The sequence below is a fragment of the Aethalodelphis obliquidens genome, unplaced genomic scaffold (genome assembly GCF_003676395.1).
Source record: "Aethalodelphis obliquidens isolate GAN/ISIS:26980383/991018 unplaced genomic scaffold, ASM367639v1 scaffold44, whole genome shotgun sequence".
Taxonomy (NCBI): domain Eukaryota; kingdom Metazoa; phylum Chordata; class Mammalia; order Artiodactyla; family Delphinidae; genus Aethalodelphis; species Aethalodelphis obliquidens.
Window position 1 is genome coordinate 4,468,882 of NW_020837988.1, and position 25,674 is coordinate 4,494,555.

Here is a 25,674-nt window from a genome sequence, read left to right on the forward strand (position 1 = left end):
GTCCTGCGCAACAGTGATGCCAGGGACCTCGTTTTGTGTTTTGAGTCTCATAGCAACGGTGCTATTGAAAAGGGGGGTAGAGGCGGAGGCATCACAGACCTGAGGAGTTGGGACAGTTCTTTGCTCTAAATTTCATCCCCAAGGGGATGACTCCAAGGAAATAAGGCTTTGTGTCCTTGATTACAGAGGGGACCTACTTAGGGTAGTCCTGTTACCGCTCGAAATGTTTGCAGTTTCAGAGTGTGCAGCACAAGTGAACAAATAAAAGTGATGAAAGAATAATGAGGGCACATGTATCTAATATTTGGAAGCTGACGTGTTTTCAACATGTACAAAATCATCGGATTCTGTCAACAGCCCTGCAAGTTAGGTGATCAGTTACTATTAGCCCATTTTACAAGTGAGGAGAGAAGGACTGGAGGAGGACAGCCCACCTTGATTTGCATCTCAGCTCCACCCAGCTAACTCTTAAACCCCAGGCTAGTTTCTCCATCTCTCTGAGTCAGTGTGTCTTCACCTGTGAAATGGGGGGAACAACAGTTGCTACTTCTTGAGTTGCTGTTAGGTTTAATGAGTTAATATATGTAAAAGGGCTTAAAGATCATTTGTGACACAGTAAGGGTTGAATATATGGTGGCTGTTGTGATTATGAGGAAAGGTATAAAGTTGAAAATCTGGGGACCCAAGAGGATTAGGGCTGAAAATGTCCATGGGAACAAGACCTGAGCCGAGATGAAATCCCCATCATGATGGACAGAGGAAACAAAGACAACAAAACGCCCTTATTCGTAGCGCTGTTCAGTACCTACCTCCTCTATACCCCACGTTCCCTCCTGGAACGTCCTCAGAAAGAGATGACACAAGTCCCTCATGGTCCCCAGGAAGACTGACCAAATCTGACAGCTGGTTATGGGAAATCATATTTCCCTCTTGTTTTACAAAAGCACATCCAAAATATATGGGAGGGGAAAAGAAAAAAAAAAGATAAAGTTTGATCCCTTCCAATCCATTGGCTAAAATAAATACTTTGTGTGCCACGTACCATGCCATATATGTTGCACACATCTTCTCATTTGTTTCTCATGAATAGGGTGACCAACTGTACTGGTTTGTGCAGAACTGAGGAGTTACCTAAAACCTGGGGTTTTCAGAACTAAAACTGAGAGAAGCCTATGCAAGGCAGGACCGCTGATCACCAAATACAAGGCAAGTACTCTATCCATCCCATTCTGCAGGTGAAAGAATGGAAGCTTGAGGAGTCCCAAGGTCACACAGATAGCCAGTCCAGTTGGGATTTTTAAACCATTATAAGATACTAGTTAGAAAAAGCCTCTTCCTGTAGGGCAAAGTTGTAGCACATCAGCAAAGGAGCAAAACGAGCTGTTGCTCCCTTTATTAGAAAACGGTTAGTATTCTCCAAGACTGTGTTTCTCTATTGTTGATGTTGTTCTTTTTCTTTCTATTGTTGTTAGACTTCCAAGTGATTTGGGACACAATCTGAAATGTTAATTAACAGACTTCTGTGCCATTCTATCTCTGAGGAAAAAGAACAGTGACATTAGCGTTACCAACTCCAATAGAATCAAGACTTGATTCCTTAAGAGAAAAATATATGATAGAATCCATCTATTTCCCCTTCTACTTCTCCCTTCAAGGGAGATCTTGGCCAGCAGTGACTTTCTGTGAATTATAATTTCAGAGGCCACCAGTAACTCTCAAAAGGCATTATCTTAGCTCCTACACACTTTCCAAGTGTATTTCAAGGTTACATTTCACTGACTATAAAACAAGCTCACAGAGTGGGATCCATGGGTTGTGTGAACCAAAACAGTCATCATCTCAAGTTAGGAGGAGGCCCAGGAAGAAAGGTTCCACATGGAAAAGGATTTTCCAATTTCCCAAATAATTGTCCACGAATGGATTTACTTAAGCAAGAGCTGAAGTACGTTTCAAAAGAAACCAGTGATCATAGATGTAAGATGAACACTGCATACATTTAAAGGCTACTTGGGGACACTCTAAAATCCCAAGGCCAAGTTGACTTTCTTCATTTGATGGAGGAAGAGGGCCAGTTGGGAGATTAGGCTGATTCTGTTCTTCATGAGTCATTTTGTCTGTGGACATGCCTCACAAATTAAAACACACATAAAAAATCCCTAGGTGTGAGGTGATTAAAGTTTCAAATCTGGTCATTTGGAAAATCACAGAAGTGTTGGATAAAAGCCATGCTGTTTTGAGGATTTTATTTTTCTTTTTAAAATCCTGGGAGTTGCTGAGCTTATTAAAAAAAAAATCCTTGGTTCCAATAAAAAGTGAGGGCTTTTGGAGAGAGTCATTCTCTTTGATATCAGATGTATTTTAGTCTATAATTTTCCACTCTGGCTTATGTGAATGTCTAGGCCTGAGGCCATCAACTCATTTAATCTTTCATTTCATAAAAAAAAAAGCATGTTTTCTGTTTATCTTTGTCCAAACTGAGTGCAATCTACGCTTTCTAGTTCTTCTAACAATCCCAACTTTCCAAATTTCGTATCAGAATGCCTGTGTGGCATGGTAAATCTATGCTTGTCTTGACAGGTTGGAAACTGCATGTTCATAGTGAGAAAATTAAGCTGCTACTCCCAAAGACACCCACTTACCAAACTGTAATTTAAAAGCAGATCATCATTTTAATTTACTGCAAGTAAGTGAAGGGGGAGGGAAGAGAAGTTAATACAAGTAAGTGCTGAGCTACAAGTCCCAAAATTAATGGGGAAAGCTTTCCCCCAAACGTTTCATTTTCATATACAAGCTGGTTACTGAATTGGAGAAAGGTTAGCATTCAACACAAGCTCATTCGAAACCAACCAAATCCAGAAACTTGAACTGAATGCACTGACTGTTACATCCCTCTATTTCTTGAAGCTGAGATGACTGATTGTATTTCAGGGAGAGTTCGTAGCCATTTGGTCACAGAAACTGAACATTTTAATATCACATACCACCTAACCTCACATACAGATGAGAACACAGGACTATCTTTTGTTACTATCAATGATCCTCATTTTGTTACAATTTGGTCATGAGTTTATAAAGACCTATTTCACTTTATTATATCCATCATTACACCAAAGAGATTTCCAACATCTAATCAATAAACAAAAAATAATAATAATTTTATGGTCACAAGCATTTGCTTCCCAAAAACACTTGCAAAATTCTGTCCGTTTCTCAATATATATTTAGGAGCTGTCTTATCTCAAAACCTTAACACTCAGAAAACCAAGGACTCAAAAAAGTATTAATTCTCTACCACCTAACCATACACACACACACACACACACACAAACACACACACAGTGCAACAGCTTTTGCAAAAGAGTACGCTAATAAAGAAAAGAGAGTAAGTACAGTCTACCACACATCATGAAACAGACTCACTTAAGTTCACTGTTCATGGGGGCATAAAATTTTTAAAAAATAACCCAAACAGTTCAGATTAAAGGCAATATTTTTCGTTATTCATTTGTTTTTATTTCCAGGTCCTCATCAGTTATGTAACTTTGGTGTTTTAAAAAAATAATTTATTTGTAAATGAGAATAATGAGTTGGCAACTGAATTTAGGTCTGGCCATTTTACCTGAGCAATGAAAAAAACAAATGCCACAGAGGCCTGCAAAACTGTTTAACTCCCCCTTGGCAATCCTCTGGTGGCCCCCTGAGATTGTCTAATTACAGAGTAATGCTGGAAGTACTCTTCATTTGTAGATTAATTAGTTGATGCCTAAGCAGCTCTTTGAACATAAAAGGCAACATGTAAATCTAAGTATAATTATTTGTCTTCAAACTAATGATCATTTAATTAGTGTTTTCTGCTGGTTTAATGGTCCATAAAGAAAAAGGCAATTTGGGGAAGGGGCTTCTGCCATTGTTACAAGAAAGGTTTAGGATTGCAGATCTAACTGGAATGAAAAGTATTTATTTAATGTTCAAATAAAGCTTTTACAATTAGATATAAACTGGAAATTGACTCTCTCCTTTCCTGGTGACTAAGAGCCATAAGGGAACCAAAAATCAAGCATAGCTTTCGGCATCACACGCATATTTCCAGAGTTAGGAATCATAGTTTGAATCGGGCTAATCTGAGGTTTCGTGGCAAATCCAAAGACCTACCCAAGGTGAAGTTTACAGAGCAGAAAAGAGGTTAATTCTAGGAAGTGTTTGTACATGTTATGAAGGTGCTTCTGTCCTCTCACTATAATAGGATACCAGTTTCCTAAATAGGATATCATGGCCAAGTTGGAAGTCATCAGATAAAGCTAAGTGTTTTGCAAAGTACCAGCATCAGACCTTCTGACATGGCTTTCTAATTAATTCTCTCTATATCTCCCCTACTAGGTTATACACCCAAAGCCAGGTATTTGGGGGTATAATCTTTCTATATCTGTTTCTAGCCTTATCCAGCCATTAGTCAGTATTCATTAACTGAGTGGATCAATGAACAAATAAAAACTAGAAATATACCGATACAACTCAGATGAGCAAATATGCTTCTGGGTATAAGAATTATTCCTATGAACTTAAAAAAAATATTATGTCAAAGAAAATGTAACCAGCTCTGTTACATGTTCTCAATTCAGAAGGCCCTGTTCTGATGCTGGGTCATTAACCCAAACATCACCACAAGGAGATTGTCCAGACAACATTCTCAAGTAACTTGGCACCAAAGCATCTGTATTGGTTTACCTAATCAATATCTGCATCGGAGGAATTACCTGGTGGTCCAGTGGTTAAGAATCCATGCTTCCACTGCAGGGGGGCATGGGTTCGATCCCTAGTTAGGGAACAAAGATCCCACGTGCCATGCCGCAAGGTACGGCCAAAAAAAAAAAAAAATCTGCATCAAGTGACTTCTTTAAGCCACATTTTCTGTTATGAAATGGGGCAGTTGCCACAGTTAAATGGAATGATAGTAAACCTAACAGAAAGAAACTATTCAATAAATGTCCACTGTATTCACATCAGTTGTTTTTTTATAGGAACTTCAATTCAAGAAAGAAAAAATTTAAAAACTTGCGAAAATAAAGGTAGCCTTTGGACAAGGATTTCCTTTGCCAACTGATAATTCAAGTAGCACAAAAGCAATACTGGAAATCATAACACCGATATTTCAGGATAGTAAGAAGCACACCCTACACCTACGATTTAGGGAATGCTGTAAAATTAAACGTTCAAAAAGAGTTCTAAAAGAAAGCAAAAGCAGTTATAAAGATATAAGTCATATTAGTTTTTTATCAAAACGAGAAAAATTAAAAGAATACAAAGAATTTAACAGTGACGTAAACTATAATATAGTTGCGAATATGATAATAATGCTATTTGAAATTTACTCAAAAAAAAGGAGACATTTAAATAATAACTGAAAGACGAGTATCTTAAAGTACCCACAAGTCTACCCTGTTTTTCAGAAGGATGTTTTTCATCTTCCTTTTGGAACTCCTGGAAGAATTTCTAAATCCGCTTACTCAAAGATCTCCACATCTATATCAGGCAACACAGAAGTGCCAGGCATTCCTTACCCAATAGGCTGGTAGTAGAGCAACATTTGACCAGGTTACAAAAAATGTGTCTCAAGAAACTCTGTTGGAAAAGTCCTTGCAAAGGATGAGCACCCAGAATCTATATTGGCTTTGGACCCACAGGTAAGGCACTGAATTCACAAAACACATTCCCCCTGTACTTCTGTGACAAGGGTCTTGCCTGCCTTAGCCTCCAGCTTCTCTTTATTTCTTGACCTGCTCTTTTATCACCAACTTCTACAATGTGTAAAAGATCTTGGTCTCTGCACCTGAAATCACGTAAGATAACAGTAGAAAGTACATTTCAATCTGAGTAAAATACCAGTTTTTAGAAGACCCGAATCTGTTTAAACAAGGCAGGAGGAAAACAGATATTGCTAATATAAATAACTTGAAACTCAGACCAAGTTAAAAAGCCTCCACTTAATAAATAATATACTCGATAAACCTGAGAAGTGTTGTCTAACATTTTTCCTTGTCTCCTTTTCTGAACATGAATGCTTTGTATTTGCTCGTCTATAAGGATTTTTTTAAAAATCCAAAAAACAGAACAAAATTTTTTATCACGGATGATTTCATTTCATTCAGTTTCTTCCTCTTTTTAGAAACATGAAAACAATGCACAACAAACCTAAACAAGAGATGCTAGATTCTGTGACATCTACTACTTTGCGGATTAATCGGTAAAAGGAGATAAAACATGTTGAGTGCTGTCTGCAGAAGTTACAGGGATTATGAAATGCAAGAGAGTCTCCCTGTAACACAGGAAGCCCAGTGAAACAGGGTGAAAACACTCAAACAATTAAAGTACCCATGTACCTCATGAAGACTCCCGATTCCAGAAAGCTTCCCTTACTGTCCTCCTCCCCCTTTTACTAGAGTCTCTGAAACCATTTTGCTTGGGGGAGAAAGTAGGTTTTAGAAGAGTGGGAAAAATGCCAAACATCCATGGCAACTTAGAATTTTTCCACTTTCTTTACATGTTCAATTGAGACCTTCATAAAATTATAAATGAAAGGACACATTATGAACACTTTCTTTGAAGGGAAAAAAAAAAGGGTCTTGCCTGGAAGTAAAAATTTGGAGTCTATATCGTTCTTCTCTGGAGAACACTTGGGAGATTTCTCTGCCAGCAGCAGGGCGCCTAAAAGAGCTTGTCTTTGCCTTCAGAATTCAAAAAGGTAGAACCACCCATTGTTCCCGATTCCCTGATTGTGGGTGAGACCTTGAGCACCAGGAGGGGATTGGAAAATCCTGGGCTCCATGTTGGTGTCTCAGGGGGTGGAGGTCAGCGTGTATTGGCGCCTACCCTCCCCCCCTTTCCCCCTCTCTCCTTCCCTCCCCCCCACCAGGGATTCACTCCTGTTTACTTTGGGGAGACTGCAACTTCTGTTTCTTAACGTTTAAAAGAAGTTTAAAAGCTTATAAAAAGGCTCTTAAGATTTCTTGGACACCGAATGCCTCTTACAGAACAACATTTTGATGAGTTAAGTGTAAATGAATCAGAAACCTACATATTAAATTTCCTTTGACATACACATCAGTTTAAAAAAATTAATGGAAAAAGTGCCCGGGGCTCAAAGTGTTTGGGGTTTTCTCAAACCCAAAATGCTTGAAAGTGAAGAACGGAACTGCATTTGAATCAGCCAGGTTTGCTGATTCCCTCCCCACCACAACTCGCAGAACCCTAGCTGTAATGGAGGGAGTAGCATCTCCTGACGGTGACCAAATGCCTGGAGACACGTCATAGTCCTGGTCCTTACGCCTGGGTAGCAGCAGAAGCCGGAGGCTGGGCTGACACTGGAGAGATGTCCAGCTGCTGTTCTCTGAGGGCTGACCCTAAAAGGTGCCCTTTTTTTTTTCAAGAGGAAGGAAACTAAATAAACAATCAGGGAAGATCATAAATCACTGACAAAGATATTTAGACTTGAAACAGCCCTCGAAAACAGAATGTGCCACAATTTGTCCCTAAAAAGATTAACTCGGTTCTGGGTCCTATAATTGTGGATTCCATGACGTATGGTAAGAAATGGCACAGGGTGAAAACTTGAGAACCAGTCGAGTTTGGGTGTTTTGTTTTGTTTTAATGCTTATTGGGGGTCCAAGAAAACACCCACAGAAACACCAACAACCCCAAATCCTGAAAGCATACCGGATCTCTAAAATCCTCCTCCTCCGATTTTTTTTAAATTAGGTTTTCGTCACTTTTTTGTTTTGTGAATAGATGACCACGCTAGGGGAGCAGCTGACTAGCAAGACTGAGCCAGGTGAACGAGATTTCGACGCTGTCCTTCTGGGATCTTATCATTTGGGGGCGCGGGGCCCAGACAGTACAATCGGGAGCAGTGGCTAACTTTCTGGTGAAATGCGCCATCTGCCCAGTGCCCCTCAAGCATGGTCGCGCTGCCGAGGAGTCAGGGGGCCTGCCTTGGGCATCTTCCTCCCCAGCAGTAACCTCAAGAGCCAGCAGGGAGGGATCATGCCTTTGAGCTCACGCCTGACAAACCCCCAAGTTACCTCTCGTTCAGCTAAAGCACGTGAAAGCTGTCTGCGAACCTCAATGAGCTACCGCCACACAGCTGTTTTTACTGTTATTTTCAGAATTCACACCCTCCACCTCGGTCAGGTTTTTCGGCCCCCAGGGTTTCAGAGGAGGCCTGTGACGAGCTCTAGCTCAGGACGAGTGGAGATGCAAAGGGAAAGCTCGCTTAGGATGGTCTGTGCCTTGTTCATCCGTTCTCAAAGAAGCGCTCTCTCAGAAGCTCGGCAGGGCCTTGAGAGATGGGGAGGTGATACTTAGAGGCACATACCTCTTATTTTTCTTAATTATTTTACTACTGCTACTGTATTTTATTTTTGTTTTATTTTTTGGCCGCGCCTTGCTGCATGTGGGATCTTAGTTCCCCGACCAGGGATCGAACCGGCGCCCCCTGCATTGGAAGCACGGAGTCCTAACCACTGGGCCGCCAGGGAAGTCCCAAACATACCTTCTCAAGACGGGGTTTGGCCTTATTCCACTCTAAGCATGTGCTGAATACATGTTTGTTGAATGAATAAGTGAGTGATCAAAGGATAGGTCTTTCACAGGAAACTTGCATAGAGGATGGACGGATAAAAAATGGTCAAAGTCAGGCATAATGCAGATTCCCTCCACCTCAACAGCTGTCCCTTCACCAGACCCAGACCCCTCCTCCACACAAAAGAGAAGGAGCAAAGAGGAAAAGCTGTCACCGCAAAGCCCATTAACAATTCCCAGGAAATAAAAATAGAATATGGGTAATACAACAAAGTCTAACCTTTTTCTCTTTTCTTCTGCACTTAGTCTAGTTTCACTGGCTCAAACGGTGCAGCGGGCATAGGTCTCAAATCCAGCACCTTCAGACCAGAGTTTCTAGTACAAAGCGGCTGCACAACTTCCCAACTCAAGATGGAGGCAGCAACACCAGGCCGTGCGTAGAGACGCTGCGCCCGGACGGGATCTGGAGCAGGCCCGCGAGAACTCCGGTCAGGCCCGCGAGAACTCCGGTCCTCCCCGCGAGAGCTCCTTCCTCTTCTCGCGAGACTTCCTCCTTCCCCAAGAAGAACCCGCCCAGGGCCTGTCTGGAGAGCTGGTGTTCTAAGGTGGGGGTTCGTCCGTCTCCATTGTTTGACCGAAGAATGAAGCTTGGCTTTGCTTCTGAACCGAACTCAGTGACATTCTACTAGCTCCAAGGACACTGGGCAGCGGGACCTTTGTTGGGGCCTGACTCGAAAGGGTAGGTAACAAAACTGTATAGCAATGAAACACCCTCCAAGGAGCAAACTAAAAGTTCCTTTGTGTTTTCTGTACACCTTCCCGGTGGCCACCAGTTCTTAAAAGCTCCTAACCCTTATCGCAGAAAATGTAAGAAAGAGGGAAAGCAATAATAGTAACAGCTTCATGGGAACCTTGCAGACCCAGAAAAATCCAGAAAAATATGGAGATGCTGGAAGTTCTGATAAAAAGCTTGATTTCCTCTCAGTGAGATCTGGGGACTGGAAAAAATATTAGCAATAGAGACTAGGACAGACATCAGAAATTACCAAGCCCAGCACATTCTCTCACTCTCCTTTCCCAGGCAAACCTCAATGTGCAGGTATAGGCAAGTGTTCCTCACCCAAAGTGATCCCTTTTCATCCTAAGTAACTGAGAGCGAATCACTCCCCCCTGGCCGGGTTTCTCTCGTTCCACCTGAAAATTCAGACTCAAGATGCTTGCCTGCCTTAGGTTTGCTCTGGTAGGTGAAGAGGCTAGAGACAAAAGTCACTGGTGTGACCGGGTGCCCCTTGATTATATGCAAATGTGGAGGCCCCTACTTTATCCACAAAAAAACCTCTGATGCCGGCTCCTGGAATTTTCTCTCAGGCCTTTACATTCAGTGTTCAGGGAGTGAAACTCCTTTTAACGCTAGTTAAGCTAGTTAAGACCCACCTCTCCCCTAGGGGGATTCCTTGCAGGTGGAAAGCTAGCAGAATAAAACAAAATGACCTTTCAAGACCTAGAAGATAAGCCTGTGAAGAGCGGCAGCCCGTCCCCATTGCTCAGCCCTCGCCTGGACCAATTGTAGCCTGGGAGCCAGATTGTCTTCTGATTTGCGTGTTTGCTCAGAATAAGAGCCACAGAAATGAGGTCTAGAGACATAGCTGGTGTTTGACTGAAGTATCTGGGGTTTGAACCTGCCTTCCCCACCCAACCCCACCCCCCCGGTCCAGGACCTGATGTGAGGTTGCACAGACTTGATCCCTTTTCCTTTGATATGGAACCTGTACCTATGCTGCGCTCTTAGCGCTAAAGAAAACAGCCCTTTTGGAATCGGATTTGCCTCCTGCCCTGGCTGCTGTTACTCTGCAAAGCACCGCTGCCACAATATTGCTGAAATTCAGGGTCGGTGTCGTGGCGGGGAATGGCAGGGGTCCTTTCTTCTTTGGGTTTGATACGTGCTTCCTTCCTCTGTTCCTTGCAATCAACCGCTAGGAGAAGGAGGGAAGCAGGCAGGAGGGAGAGCGGGAGACTTCCGGAAATCTCTTTCCTCCCTTGCCTTTGCAGGTTGCCCGATAATGACCCTGGAGACTTCCACCTGCCCCCAGCGAAGGAATTGGTTACTCTCCCGGAGCCCTCCCAGGCATCGCCCCCTTGCTCACTTCCTCCTCTTCCTGTCCCCAGCCTCCACCCTTCCAGCCTCCTGTGGCTTCACAGCCGAGCTCCCCATCTCAGGAAGCAGCAGATGGAACTTTGTAACAGTGAGCTTTCCACCCTTCACTCTAGGCATCACCCTCACCCCCAAACGCCCAGACTCAAGCAGTTGGTTTCCTGGAATCATTTGTGAATCTAGAAGCGTGAGGGTGGTTTTAGAGAGAGCAGGTAGCTTATTCTCTTTTCTGTTGATGAATAATATCCAGGTGTGCTAGGGGGAAAGGGCTTCTTAATGTGTATTTTAAAACTGATTTAGTATTGGTTTGTTTTTTTTGTTTGTTTTTATTGGAGTATAACTGCTTTACAATGTTGTGTTAGTTTCTGCTGTACAACCAAGTGAATCAGCTATATGTAAACATATATCCCCTCCCTCTGGGACCTCCCTCCCCCCTCCCCCCTTCCCACCCATCTAGGTCATCACAGAGCACCAAGCTGAGCCCCCTGTGCTACACAGCAGGTTCTCACTAGCTATCTGTTTTACACATGATGGTGTATATATGTCAATCCCAGTCTCCCAGCTGATGCCACCCTCCCCCCACCCCAGTGTCCACACGTCTGCGTCTCTATTCCTGCCCTGCAAATAGGCTCATCTGTTTTTAATATATAGTCTATCTTGCCCTGGGGTCAAACAGTCCAAACTCCAGACTTGGGGCTTCTGCAGTTTTTTAATACAGCAGGAGGGGGGACCCACCCACTGCCCCACTTGTCAGTTTTTCCAGCACAGGGTGATACAGCTTGTTTCCTCTTTGTCAATCTCTGCAGACTAACAGCAAAGGCTGGTGATGGCTCTGGAGTCTCAGCCGACGTGCACACCTCTACCTGCAGCCTGTGGCTGGTGGGACAGACCCCAAGCAAACGCACTGGTATGTAGAGAAAGTTCGTTTCTTCCCTTTTGCTTATTTTATTGGAAGAATTATAATGGCTGGGAGGCAGAAACACACCTGTGATGGTTGGGGACTTCTATTAGAGTACATGCTTGCGATGCTTATGATTTTCGTGGAATCAACCCCCTGGTTGCCAATTAATTTCAGTATCACAGATGATACCTCTAATCCTGGCCTGTTGTCTCACCAATATGTGTCATAAGGGGCCTGGGGCAAAAACTTGTAGATGGCCCAGCCTAACCACTACTTCTGCTGGAGAAAAACAACTCAAAGGGCATGTCCCACGTAGAGCAGGCCACGGGTAGAGACAGACATAATTGCAGTCACTAAATTAGCATGCACCTCTCAGCCAGAGACTAATCTAAGCCAGACCTCGTAGAATGCCAGGCTGTGAGTACATCACAATTGCAATTAAAAAGAAAAGAGAAAAATCACCCTTGCTTCCCAAACATGTATTTTTAACATGACAAGTACTTCGTAATAATATGAGATACTAAGGCATCTGGAAGAAGCAAGAAAGGTGGTTTGGGTTAATCATCTTTGAAAGGCTAAAGGATTTGAAATGTATCTCCAGGGCCAAGCTCTGTGCATGCTCCCCTTTCTCTCTCTGACGTCAGCCACATCCGTCCCACCTCTGTTGCAACGTCTTGTTGCTACCCAGTCATGCATGGTCCCGCTGTATCTACCGCTTCATCTGGACTCTTCTGCTGATTTCTTTACTTGGTCCACCTAGCCCTCCAATTCTGCCTGACAGGCCAGAGTCCTTGGACCCTATGAGCCTGGGCTCTTCTCTTTTTAGGTTCTCTTAATGCCTATAAGACCCACGATTCTAGACTAGCTCCTAACGCTGACTGTTTCAAACTCACTTCCACCTGAAGGCAGAAATCCAGTCTAGGAATCCACAACAAATGTACTTTCTCAGTGGTAGGGTTATGAGTGACTTTGCCCCCTTACAATGAACATGCATTAAATTTGCATTCAAAAATCTTGCTATTACTATTTTTTTAGTTCACTTTCAAAATCCAATATCCAAACACACCAAACTTTGCTTCTCTTGACTTTTTAAACTCTCTTCCCATCCCACAACTCTGGATTCAGTAGTGCAGTTTGTCTTCAAATGTGCCACTTGGGTTTTTTAAATCAAAGTGGATATGACAGATGCATTGTGTCTCTACAGGTCAAATCACAGTACAGTGTTGCCAAGAATCCATCTCTCTGGGTGCATGCAAGGCCTGTTTTTCAGTTTTCTTTGTGGTAGGGACTACTGCCTTGATAAAATGTAGGCCTTTTCCTGGCTAGGACCTAGTAACCCCTCCAGCCATATTACAATGAATTTTGAAAAACTTGGCCAAACAGTGGGCTGTATCAGAATTTTACCTTTTCAAATTTCAGAATAAATAGGGTATCAACAGGTCTGTGGATAACATTTGATCACACAGAGAAACACATTGTAATGGGATTTTTTTTTCTGTGTTAATATAATGCTTTAATAAAGACATTTGGCACATAAATAAGACTCTCATAGACCAAGCATCTTGAACAATGAGAGGATTAAGATCAGCCTATGTGGGATATTAGCAAAAGTGTCTTTTCTAGCTTTGGTAAAACTCTTCTATCTGTTTAGAGATAAATTCATTATTCTTAACTAAAAACCCTCCTGAAATAGACGTGGTGGAAAACATTCTGCCCCTGTTATGAGACTTTCCAAACAAGCTTAAAATTGCTCAGAAACAAAAGGCAGGAGGGAAAAGAAGGGGCCATGTCTCCAGATAATGAGGTCCCGCCTTTGTGTTTTATCTGCAAACAGCACGGTTTGAAAAGTCTGGATCCCATTTCATTGGAACTGTACGTAAATGTAGTGCCTGGAATTCTCCCAAATGAATAAATTCTTTGCCGATAATTTTTAAGTGAAGAAAGATCAACAGGATAGGGGCATAAGAGAGGGTTACAGGCTGCAGGGTGTATGTGTCTGTGCGCGTGTGCACGTGTGTGTGTCCACACACATGCGCACACGTCCGGGTGGATTTGGGGTAATAAAATGTAAATGAAAGAATACAGACCCTCATCAAATGTGCCCATCGATGTGGAAATCCAGAAACATGAAGGGTGTGCATTTCTTTGCATTTAGCAGGACAGTTGGGAGAGTTGTGGACACAGTATTTTTCTTTCTCTTTTTGATGTGCCATGCTGAATTCTGTCTCTCTTTCTTGGAAAACTCCAGTAGATTTATTTCCTCTGAAAGAGCTCCTGCTGACTATTTGCTCATGTTAATTCCTACTCAGTTTTCCTATCCCATCCTGAGGACAGCAGCATGGCAAACCTCCCTTCCTTGCATTGGCTTCACATCTTCTCTCTCTGTTTCTATAGGCTGGGTTTTCTCCCCTGGATGGTGGCCAAAATGACACCAATTTAGGGCTGGTAAGAGAATGCACTGTGGACCATTTCCCTCTTTAATTTTCCTCCATTTTGTAAGGTCTTCGTTTTTTTAATTAATTTTTATTGGAATATTGGGTTACTTCAATAAATTTATTTATTTTATTTTTGGCTACGTTGGGTCTTGGTTGTTGCGGCGAGCGGAGGCTGCTCTTCGTTGCTGTGCGCGGGTTCTCATTGCGGTGGCTTCTCTTGTTGCAGAGCACGGGCTCTAGGCAGGCAGGCTTCAGTAGTTGTGGCTCGCAGGCTCTAGAGCACAGGCTCAGTAGTTGTGATGCACAGGCTTAGTTGCTCTGCGGCATGTGGGATCTTCCAGGACCAGGGCTCGAACCCAAGTCCCCTGCATTGGCAGGTGGATTCTTAACCACTGAGCCACCAGGGAAGCCCTGGAGTATAGTTGATTTACCATGTTATGTTAGTTTCTGCTGTACAGCAAGGTGAATTAGTTATACATATACATATATCCACTCTTTTTTACATTCTTTTCCCATACAGGTCATTACAGAGTACTGAGTAGAGTTCCCTGTGCTGTACAGTAGATTCTTATTAGTTATCTATTTTATATATAATGGTGTGTATGTGTAAACCCCCATCTCCCAATTTATCCCTCCACCATCCCCCTTTTCCCCCTTGGTAACCATAAGTTTGTTTTCTACATCTGTGACTGACTCTATTTCTGTTTCGTAAATAAGTTCATTTACTTATGAACTTTTTTTATAGATTCCACATATAAGCGATATCATATGATATTTGTCTTTGTCTGACTTAACTTCACTCAGTATGACAATGTCTACGTCCATCCACGTCGCTGCAAATGGCATTATTTCATTCTTTTTTACGGCTGAGGTCTTGCTGAGCACCGTCTGCAACTTCTATAGTGATGGAGAGAACAAAAAGCTATGGGAGCCCCACATTTACACTCACGATCTCAGGATCAGATCGAGGTTACCGAAGGAGGAACTGAGTAATTTGTTTATGTAAATCTCTCCACCAAGTCTTGAAAAGTTCTGAAATGAACACACTTCTTATGGGGGCTTAAGGTTCATATTTCGCTTTTTTGTTTCAAAAATACAGGGAAAGGAGAAGGCCATTGAGTCTCCTCCTCCTTTGACCACTGGAAGAAAGGTAGAGAAAAAGAAAAAAAAAGTTAACAAAGAGAGGACACACATCCCTCCTCTTTCCTTGCCCTCTCCCCATCCATGGGCAAAATCTAATAAAGATGATTAAATTACATGTCTTTTCCTCCCATTGAAATCCACTGCATACTATTCAAATATTAGAACTCAGGAAATAAGGCAGGACAAGATTCCTCATGAAACCTTAGAAGGCAGCATAGGGGTCTGAGCTGGAGGTCTGCCTGGCCGGGCGGCTCTAATTAAGAAATCACCCTGCTGAGCAGAACTTAATCTAAATAAAATATAAAAAGGAATTCAATGAAAACCATTACCTCCTCCCAACACACCTCAGGTCCAGAGCTTCCACCCGCTTCGGTCCTAAGAACTTTCTCTCCCAGTACTGGGGAGTTCGATGTTGTTTTATGTGCCCACGATACAATCAAGTATAAAGACAGCCCTTGAAGAGGGAGCTGAGTCTTGTGCCAGCCTCTTGCCGGTTGGCCAGACCTTCTCAGGGCCAGAGGCAGATGTAGTCGATGTTATTTTGGTTTGGAGGGGGATAGAGGATGAGATTTGATCAAGGATTGATAAAACAGCTGGACATTCTAGCCCACTCGTCCAGCTTTAACACAGTGAACTGGGAATTCGCAGTCCCTCTGTAGGGTGGCTGGGTTTTGCTGGCCTATCGATCAGCAAATAGATGGATCAGCCACTTGAGAGCAACTGGATTTTGTTCAGTATCCTCGTTCCAGTTAGTTCTTTAAACTGTATTGAGTCAGCCTCAGACCTCTTCTCCATCCAGGCCCTGGGTTATCCCTCTGATAGTGGTCGACATTGTTTAGCCTCATTTCCACCTACACTGCGTAGAAACCTATGTTGTGTTCTTGCTGTTGACTCCTGTAAGTGTATTGTTCTCTTTACATGTCTCTGCCTTTGCATGGGCTGCCATGTCTGCCCACAATAGTGATTCTTAAACTGTTAAAAACCTGTTGAAAGAGATGGACCCTCTCCCTAGGGGGAGAAAAAGCACATATGCATATAAACTTTCCCAATGGATGGTCAGTCTAATTATTTAGGCAATTCTCCTCCCTTTCCTTGCTTCATACTTTACACGGTCCTTATAGTATATAAGGAGAGAGGAAAAAATGGAAATAGAACTGTGAAAAGGTTGAAAAAAATGGAGAAGAGGAAAGAAAAAAGAACAGAGGAAAGAGAGGTGATCAGAAAACCCAAGCCAGAAGCAGAGAAATGATTTCAAAAGAAAATGTCTGTTTTTCCCATCTCTAGTCATAAAGATTTTGACAAGGAGCTTGGCATTTATCAAAAAGGAAAACAAGAAAAACAGCAGTCATCTTCCTAAGGGCCCAACACTGTTGGAATTCAATGACCTAATTCTGTACAAGGTTTGCAGGGAGAGATTGCCTCTCTCGTCTGAAATCTCAAGGCATCAGGACCACTGTTTTCTCAACAGCCCATGCCACACCACTATCAGAGGTCAGGCATAAAGAACAGAGGATCTGAGGGAAAGTCTGGATACTATGCTTAGAAAACTTATTTTTAAATGACTGTAGATTCTCATTCCGTATCTTACTGGTTGCTTATCTTAGCAGTTGTCAACTTTTCATTACTTTTGTAGACATTATATAATATCTTCTTCCCCTTCCCCAGTCACCAGCTGTTACCCAGTCTCATCCCAGAATGGGATGGGGGTTGGGTCAGCTTCAGCTGAATAACTTTCATGCTGACATTTGAAAGAACCAATTACCAGCTACGGAACAAACCTAAATGTTCTACAATTATTGTAGAACCAAATCGATCTCAAGAAAGAAATCTGTGTCTCATTCTCAGTGACACGTAAGCATGATTCATAGGAATGTAAGCTGATACAAACTTTCTGTAGGATAATGTGTCTCCAATTTTAGCATTCGTTGTAATAAATAAACAAGGCAAAGATTTCAAAGAAAAAGCAGTGACTATTAACCACCAAAATGATCTCATTCACGTTTGTTATAGAAATATTTTAATAATTATTAATACTTAATATTTAATACTAAATGTGCCTTCAAACAGCATCAGAACTCAGTAAGTGGTGTTTAGATCTCAATATAAGACTGTGCTTGGCTGCAAAAAAGATGGATAAAATCCTGTGTTTGCCCTAAAAAAAGAAAAAGAAATCTAAAAGTCAAAACAAGTTGTTAGAATTTGTTAGCTACCTTAAGCTTAGATGTTCTTATCTGTAAAATGGGGACAATAATAGGGTTATTTTGAAGGTTAAATACGTGTAAAAGCCTCAGTCTACTGCAAGGTTGATCAGCTTTAACACTATTGACATTTCAGGTGGGATAATTTTTTGTTGTGAGGGCCTGTCCTGTGCATCGTAGGATGTTTAGCAGTATCCTAGCTTCTACCGGCTAGATGCCAGTAGCAAACCACCTACGTGCCACCACACCTCCATTGTCACAATCAAAAATGTCTCCAGCTTTGCGCAGTGGCAGTATCGTAGCCAGTGAGGTTTATCCGAGGCGCGATTATTGCTAATTGAAAAATGTCTCCAAACATTTCCAAATGTCCCCAAGGGGCCAAAATACCCCTGGTTGAGAACCGCTATTCTAGTGCTTGGCATATAGTGATTGTTCCATAAATATTAGATGTTATTATTTATTTATTTATTGGCTGTGCCTCGCGGCATGTGGGATCCTAGCTCCCCCACCAGGGATCAAACCCGCACCCCCTGAGTGGAAGTGCAGCAACTTAACCACTGGACTTCCAGGGAAGTCCCCAGATGTTATTTTTATTATCGTTAAAATTATTACTAACAGCAGCATCACCCTGCTGTGATGACAGCTCCTTTCTCTCACTGAATTTTTTTAAATAATACTGCATTTCTGCATCCTTTCAAGAGAAGGAGCTGAAAAAGGGCAAAAGGTCCTTAATTTGACAGCAGTCCGACAGGAAACCTACAATCCCCTGAGATGTCTCCTTTCCTGGAAGGAAAAAGGGCCGCCCTTTTGTTCAGCTCTAGAAATTAGGTACGTTTCTCAGGCTCAGAGTTTGTAAGATGCTACAGGTTCTTCCATTGGCATACATTTTCCAGCTGTAGGCACTACTGGTTTGGTTGGCTCCTGAAGCTGCTTTTGGAGATTTCCAAGGGTACCACCACCTGAGAAAGGAAGGAAAGAGGTGCCGAGAAGGAGAAGTCTTCGACAGGACTTCCTCCCTTTGCTGCTTTTAGTGGTTTTGTGCTTGTTTGGGTTTACAAGTGTGTTCTTTTGCCCAAATTGTTCTTGCGTCTTCTAACAGTGTTTGCTTTAGGTGTTTTGATACCGCGCTGTTTTGAAGGTACTAATGTTTTTCATGGCATGTCCTGTGTTAAGTGTACAAACTGAGAGGTAAGTGCTGGTGACTGACAGTGTTCCTCCAAGTCTTTAACAAAATAACTGCTAACAGTAGAGAAAAGTGAAAAGAGTTCTAGGGGTCTGGGAGTGGCAAGCTGAAAATACGCAATTTCTCTCCACCTGTTAGTTGTATCTTTGGAATATGTGCGCATGTTACTTTCTACGCTAAAATGTTTTTTCACTGGTTTCGAAATGTGTAAGTGGACTCTCCATGTGGGGCCCTGTATATCCGGTGGCTTTTCCTACCCCCCTTTTGAAAGTATGCGTGATGCACTTGCAAAGGAAAGATCACAACCTTGCAATCTGATAGACCTACACAAAAATTTGTTTTCATAAAGAAAACTGTCAGCCTAGCAAGCAGTCAGATCCTACATTTGTTGCTTTTTTATTCTTCCCCTTCCTTACCGCAAAGCCTGGCTCTTCCCATCATGATAAGTGAGGCTTTTTCTAGTTCCCATTCCCACCACCCACCACCATGCCAACTTCCTCACACCCTGTACATTCTGCACAAACCCGGACATTTCCGCTTCCTGGAGGCCTGTCTCTCTGTGACCTTGAAGTTCTTCAGATGCAGTCTTGAAATCAAACCACCTATGAGGGTTTCCCTGATGAATTATCCTCCGTGACAGCCTCTCCTCCGGTACCTACCTTGTCCACACAAAGAAATGGTTTAAAAAAAATTCACTTTAGGGACTTCCCTGGTGGTCCAGTGGTAAAGAGCCCACGCGCCCTGGAGCCCGCACACCACAACTAGACAGAGAAAACCTGCACGCCACAACTAGAGGGAAGCCTGATCACCGCAATGAAGAGCCCGCATTTCGCTACAAAAGATCCCACATGCCTCAACGAAGATCCCATGTGCCGCAGCTAAGACCTGAGGCAGCCAAAAAAATAAATAAATAATAAATCTTTTTAAAAAATTCACTTTAGAGCCAAGCTTTCTTCCCTCTTATTTTAAATTTTTATAATTTTAAAGTCTAAGGATGGCTAGAAACAAGTGATGTCTGTTTAAATTTGCATGGCACAAATCACATATTTCCTGAGAAATAACAGACTCCATATTTATGTTTTTCAATAAAAATATAAACAGGAGCTACTTATAATCTCTTCTAATGGCCTAATTATGATTTCCTTGCGGGTAAGAAATGTCTATTTTCCATTCTGTTTTCCTCTTAGTATTTAACTGAAAGGTTTGGACATTTCAGACCTTCAAAAAATATATGTTGAATGAACCTAAAAATGAATGAGTGATTTGCATTTGTAAAATTCATTTCCGTGAGCTTTAGGTGATCTGCATACTTGGGCAAAGTGCTCATGCTTAGGAGACCTTGTCGGTATCAGGCTTGTGCAGTCTGTTCATTGTCTTGCAGTTATTGGCTAGTTCGAGGCATGGTCATTCAGTCTCCCTTGTTTATACTTGACCTCATCCGTGTCCTTCAAAGCCCCAAGCATAGAGTTTTGCCTGTAGTAGTTACTTGAGAAATGTTGTGGAATGAATGTCATTTGCAGCATAATACAGAGAGCATAAGCAAAAGAATTTGGAGAAAAGATAATCGGTTGAAGTAAATAACAGCCAACTTGTCCCCCACATATGTATAAGGTTAGATTAAATGTTCCTAGAGGGAGGGAAAACCATCTGATGAAGAATGATGGGCAAGTTTGAGGATCAGGGGACCAGGACCAAGACTGGCTCTGTAAACACTGTCCCCCTTCCTTACTTTCCACAGTGCTGGGTCGATGTCTTCTGGAGTAAGAACTGGAGTGTGATTTTTTTTTTTCTAGATGTTTGTGTTTTTATTAACTCCTGTCCTCCAGGCCAGGGGAAGGTCTGCCTATTATGAGGAGGCTATGGCCTTCTGGGTTGTTAAGAGCTTAATTAAAAATCATAACTTGTATTAATAATGAATGTGGGCGGTGGATTTTTTCACTCATAGATGCTATCAGTACTTTCAAAATGGAGACAAGCCAGCAGCCACCACAATTAGAAGTGGCAGCGTCTACTGAGGGCAGAGTGTGCTGATTGATAGAAGAAATAAATAGTGGGAACTGGGATCATGACGCGGACCTAGTGATCAGTCGAAACTGGAATTACGACTTTGTCCAGACTCAGTCAAATACCAAGGACTCTGAGCCCTTTTGTGGCACTCACATCTAACTAGGAGGTTTGAAAGCAACCCTTAGCACTTGTACGCTGGACGTTCCAGGAGAAGGAGTTCACGTGAAATGTTGTTTCGTGAACCTTCTGGATGCACTCTTGCTAGTCTCATGCAAGTTGCTTGTGACGTCTTAAAGTCAGTGCGAATCAACCGGAGACCACGCTTAACAGTCTATCTTCCGACCAGTTAAAGACACAAGTGGTCCTCCAGTCAACAGAGCCCATCCAGGTAGGACGGAAAGACCCCAGCTTTGGAGTGGGGCATCTGTTACTCTACTCGATGAAAGAGCAGTGAGAATACATCACCTGTATCTGAACAGAGCTCAGTTACAAATATGTGAGCAATGACTCTGAAAAATCTTCCAGTGGACCTCTCGACTTCGGGTAGGATCAATTTTTCCAGAAAGAGTGAAACAAAGCAGCAATTGGAGAGACAAGTACTCAAGAGAAAAGTTCTTCTATTCGTGAGATTTAACGTAAAGAAAGATACAGCACAGGAGGTAGTGCAGGCTGATCTTGTCTGGTGGCTACAGTCAAGCTGGCACTTAACCTGGCATCTGTAAAGCAGGTCCAGTAATACCTACCACATGGTGTTGCTGTAATGGTCAAATGACATAATGTACTCAGTGTGATGGGTCACGTACCTGGTGTACAGAGAGCATTTAAAATGCTTGACCCGACAAGACACCCAGCTTCAGACCTACACTCAGACGCAACCCCCACAACTGGCTCTAATGAAACAGCGCTAACCAAGAGGGCCAAGCCTGCAGAAAGACAAGGGGGACGTCCTTGCAAAGCCAGTCTCCAGCCCATGGAAGGTGATGAACTAAATCTTTGCCGTGTGCGCCTAAGTGACGGGGGCAGGGATGTTCCCAGCAGGACTTTTAAATAACTGTGATATGCCCACGGCACAATTCCCGGGCCTGAAGTTGCTTCCTTTCCTTATAATAACTGTCCGCTAGGTAGCTTGTGGCCAGTGGGCCAAGAAACAGAAGGCAGTTGGTGTCAGCCTCCCGAGATGCCAAGTGGAGAAGTTTTTCTCAGGTTTCTGGGTGGGTTTTTAAGCCAACACCCTTGAAAGGAAGCAGAGCCTGCATGCCACAGGCATCTGGGACACAAGGACCTACACAGTATTTTTGAAAAGTTCAGTATCGCTTGCCGACGATAAAGGGGCATTCACTGCGGGCACAGGCACTCCACAGGGTGGGTGGGGTCGGAGCTGCCAGGCGGTCCTCGGACCGAGTGTGCAGCCAGTTTTCCTTTTCCACCATCTCTAGAGTTGAGTATGTGCCAAGACGGTTGAAAGCTTTTGGAGACGCCCGTAGACACAGATAGCGAGCCCCCCACTCCCCCAGCCCGTCTTTTCCGTGGAACTTAGCAGCAGCTACCAGGGGCGTCATCACAGAGCATTCATTTTTTCCCTTGCCTGGTTTCCCACATTCTGTGACCACCTTGGAGCGTGCCAGGGAAAATATTGAGAGCCTAGGTAAACGAAGGGGAACCCAACATTCACCAGTCTGGCCTCAAAATAGCCGGCGGAACGCCCCCATCCCGGCGGGTACACAGGCGGTGACTGTTAACTAGTGTGTTCAGCGCGCCCGCCCGCCTGCCCCACCAGCTTGCCCCAGTCCCCGTGAAAGCCTGCGTCAGAGAGTGGACAGAGGCGTAGGCTTTGCTGCCGCATCCCCTCGGCCCACGCCCACTCCCACCCCAAGACTTCGGTGAATATTAATGAACACGAAGTGACCTGATCGATGCAAAGCGGCGCGCGCCCCTGGGCTGGGTGGGGACCTTAGTGAAAGGTACCTCTGCGGTGGGGTGGAGGCTTCGACAGAGCACTGGGGCAGAGCCAAGAGCGTTCTTGGAGGGGAGTGGAAGCTTGGGGAGTTGTAGGACACTCCTCAGGGCTGGGCACCCCAGGCAGAAAGAAAAACGCCTCCATCCTGACCATTGGAGACCCTGGGCCGTAGCTCTAGAACTTGCTACTGGCTCGTAAGGCTGTGTATTCCTGATGGAGTGCGTGCAGTGCGGAGGGGGCCCACCAGGAAGAAATGTACATAGAGAGCAGAAAGACGGGGAGAAGGTAATCTGGGGTGGGGAGAAGGAAGACTGTCTAGTATATGCTGCATCAGCATAATATTTTCTAAGTGCTCTATGTGTTAAGTTGCCAGATTTAGCCAATAAAAATGCAAGATAGCAAGCTAACTTTGAATTTCAGATCAACAGCAGTTACATTTTTTAGTACCGTTTTTTTTTTGTTGTTTTTTTTTTGCGGTACGCGGGCCTCTCACCACTGTGGCCTCTTCGGTTGCGGAGCACAGGCTCCAGACGCGCAGGCTCAGCGGCCATGGCTCACGGGCCCAGCCGCTCCGTGGCATGTGGGATCTTCCTGGACCAGGGCGCGAACCCGTGTCCCCCGCATCGGCAGGCGGACTCTCAACCACTGCGCCACCAGGCAAGCCCAACAGTTTACATTTTTTAGGATAAGTATGTCCCCTGAAATGTTTGCATACACTTATATTTTTTTTAATTATTTTTTTATCGGAAATTTAACTAAATTTGAGTTTTAGATAAACAGTAATTTTTGGTATAAATGTGTCTCGCGCAACATTTGAGACGTAATTATACCCCAAAAATTGGTGTTTACCTGGAACTCAAATGTAACTGTGTTCTGTGTTTTATCAGCAACCCTCTTGCCATCCAGGTCTTGCCCCCTCAACCAGAATGAAAACCCTCAAGGGCAGAGACTGTTTCTGCCAGGTTCTCCCTGAAAAACCTAATGTTGCCCATTCCATGTGCTACTTTGCCACAGAATGCAGTACAGAAGGCGTAATCACTGGGATAAGAGTGTGCACTTTGCAGTCTGACCATCCTGCCTTCACCTATACGAGTCACGTGATCTTGGGCAAGTAACTTAACCACTGTTTCCTGGATTTTCTCCTCCTGCTAAATGGGAAAAAATGTTAGCTGCCTGCCTCAGAGAGGCAGTATAAGGACACAGTACAGGTAAAGCATTTGCATTTACTCTATCCTAGGCTCATGGAAAGTACTCAATAAATAAATGTTAGCTATTATTATCACTATTATTATTATTATTGGATACTTTATAAATAAGGGGGTGTGATAGAAAGAAACAAGCTCATGGCCGTTAGAGACCTCCCTAAGCTGACCACTGGGCTTCTTCCACCAGCTTTGTGACCTTGAGAGAGACTTCATCTTTTTGAGTGTCTTTTCCTTGGGGTTCCAAGCTTCCTTCCAATTCTAAAATCTCACAACTTAAATAGATTGAGTGGATGAGAACCAAATGGAATAAAAACCGTGTCAGTGGAAATGTGTAAGGGAGTTAAAGCAGAAGTGCAGCGGAGGATGTTTCAGTAGACGAATAAAAAAGGTTGCTCCAGGGCTTCCCTGGTGGCGCAGTGGTTGAGAGTCCTCCTGCCGATGCAGGGGACGCGGGTTCGTGGCCCGGTCCGGGAAGATCCCACATGCCGCGGAGCGGCTGGGCTCGTGAGCCATGGCCGCTGAGCCTGCGTGTCCGGAGCCTGTGCTCCGCAACGGGAGAGGCCACAGCAGTGACAGGCCCGCGTACCGCAAAAAAAAAAAAAAAAAAAAAGGCTGCTCCAAAATGCAGGACTCCGGTCTTCTCAATGCTCTGATCTTACGAAGCCTGGGTTTTAGAGACTTAGACAAAACTGACGTGAGACCAGAGTGTTTCTGCCTCAACTTGGATTTGCACCAACAGGAGCCTAAGGAAGGCTAAGTGGGAGAATCTTCCCAGTTGTCAGCCAATTTGGTTGCAGTAAATAAATTCACGGCATCCCGGGGCCGACACATCAGAGGCCACAGTCCCCGCCATCCACGAAGACCTTTGGGACCTAGAGTTAGTCTTTGGTGATTTGCAACATTTCCAGATAATTTTAAATCTCACTACTGACCTTTATAGCTGTTTCTCACCACCTCTGGGAGATTATCATTTAGCCACAAAGAAAATATTTGTCCCTCTCATGTTATTCTGAGGAAAGAGTATGGACGCCAAGAAGCCAGGGATAGGCAGACACCCTCCCAGCAATGGTTTCCTCCCACGTGGCTCTTTCCTGTACCAGCTGATGGAAACAGATGAAGGACCAGAGGGTCCATCAGTAATTCTACCAACGATATGGACTCACTTCATGTTGGATTCAGAAGCCTTTGGGGAATGATGCAGTAAAGACACAGTTCCCTACTCCAGAATATTCACATTACACCTGGAAGGCAAAATCATTCTTCAATAAGGCAATGACTTAAGAGGCTGAGCATAACCACATACACATGCAAATAAATATGAGGCAGGTGGAGTTCATTCGTGCTGCAGTGACAGAGAAGGGGCCACATGGGCCTGACCAAGATGTGAGCTTTCAATGGCTACATGGAGAGCTGGGGAAGAAGGCAAGAATCTTGCACGAGTAAATAATGTTCTATGCAAAGATAGGAAGGTTTCGAGGACATGACAGAAAATGAGCATGAAGGGGAGCCTGATTAAGGAACTAGGTGGGTGATAGATGAAGTCTCCACCAGGCAGGCTGCACTCTAGACTCGTTAAATCAACCCACAAACCAGACTGCACCGAAATAATTGGATTGCTTAACGTTTTTTCCTATTGTACTATGATTTAAGAAGATTTGCAAAAACATTGAACGGTCCACCAATTTAAAAACATTTCCTCCACCAACCTGAAATTCCACGCACTGAATCATTTTGATTATACATTCCTAGGGGAGTATAAGTTTGTTCACTGTCTTTGGAAGGCAATTTTGGCAATAGCTTGAGAAATTGCAAATCACGTTCTCTTTAAGTAGTAAATTCAACTTTCAGGAGTTTATCCTGCAGGAATACTTGAACATGAGCCAGGTTATTTACGCTGGCGTTGTTTATGAGATCAAAAT

The 25,674-nt window shown here is 43.5% G+C and overlaps 1 pseudogene; it reads left to right on the forward strand.

The window, feature by feature from the left end:
- Positions 1-17,679: 17,679 nt before the first annotated feature.
- Positions 17,680-17,890, forward strand: LOC113606721 (uncharacterized; annotated as a pseudogene).
- The last annotated feature ends 7,784 nt before the right edge of the window (positions 17,891-25,674 follow it).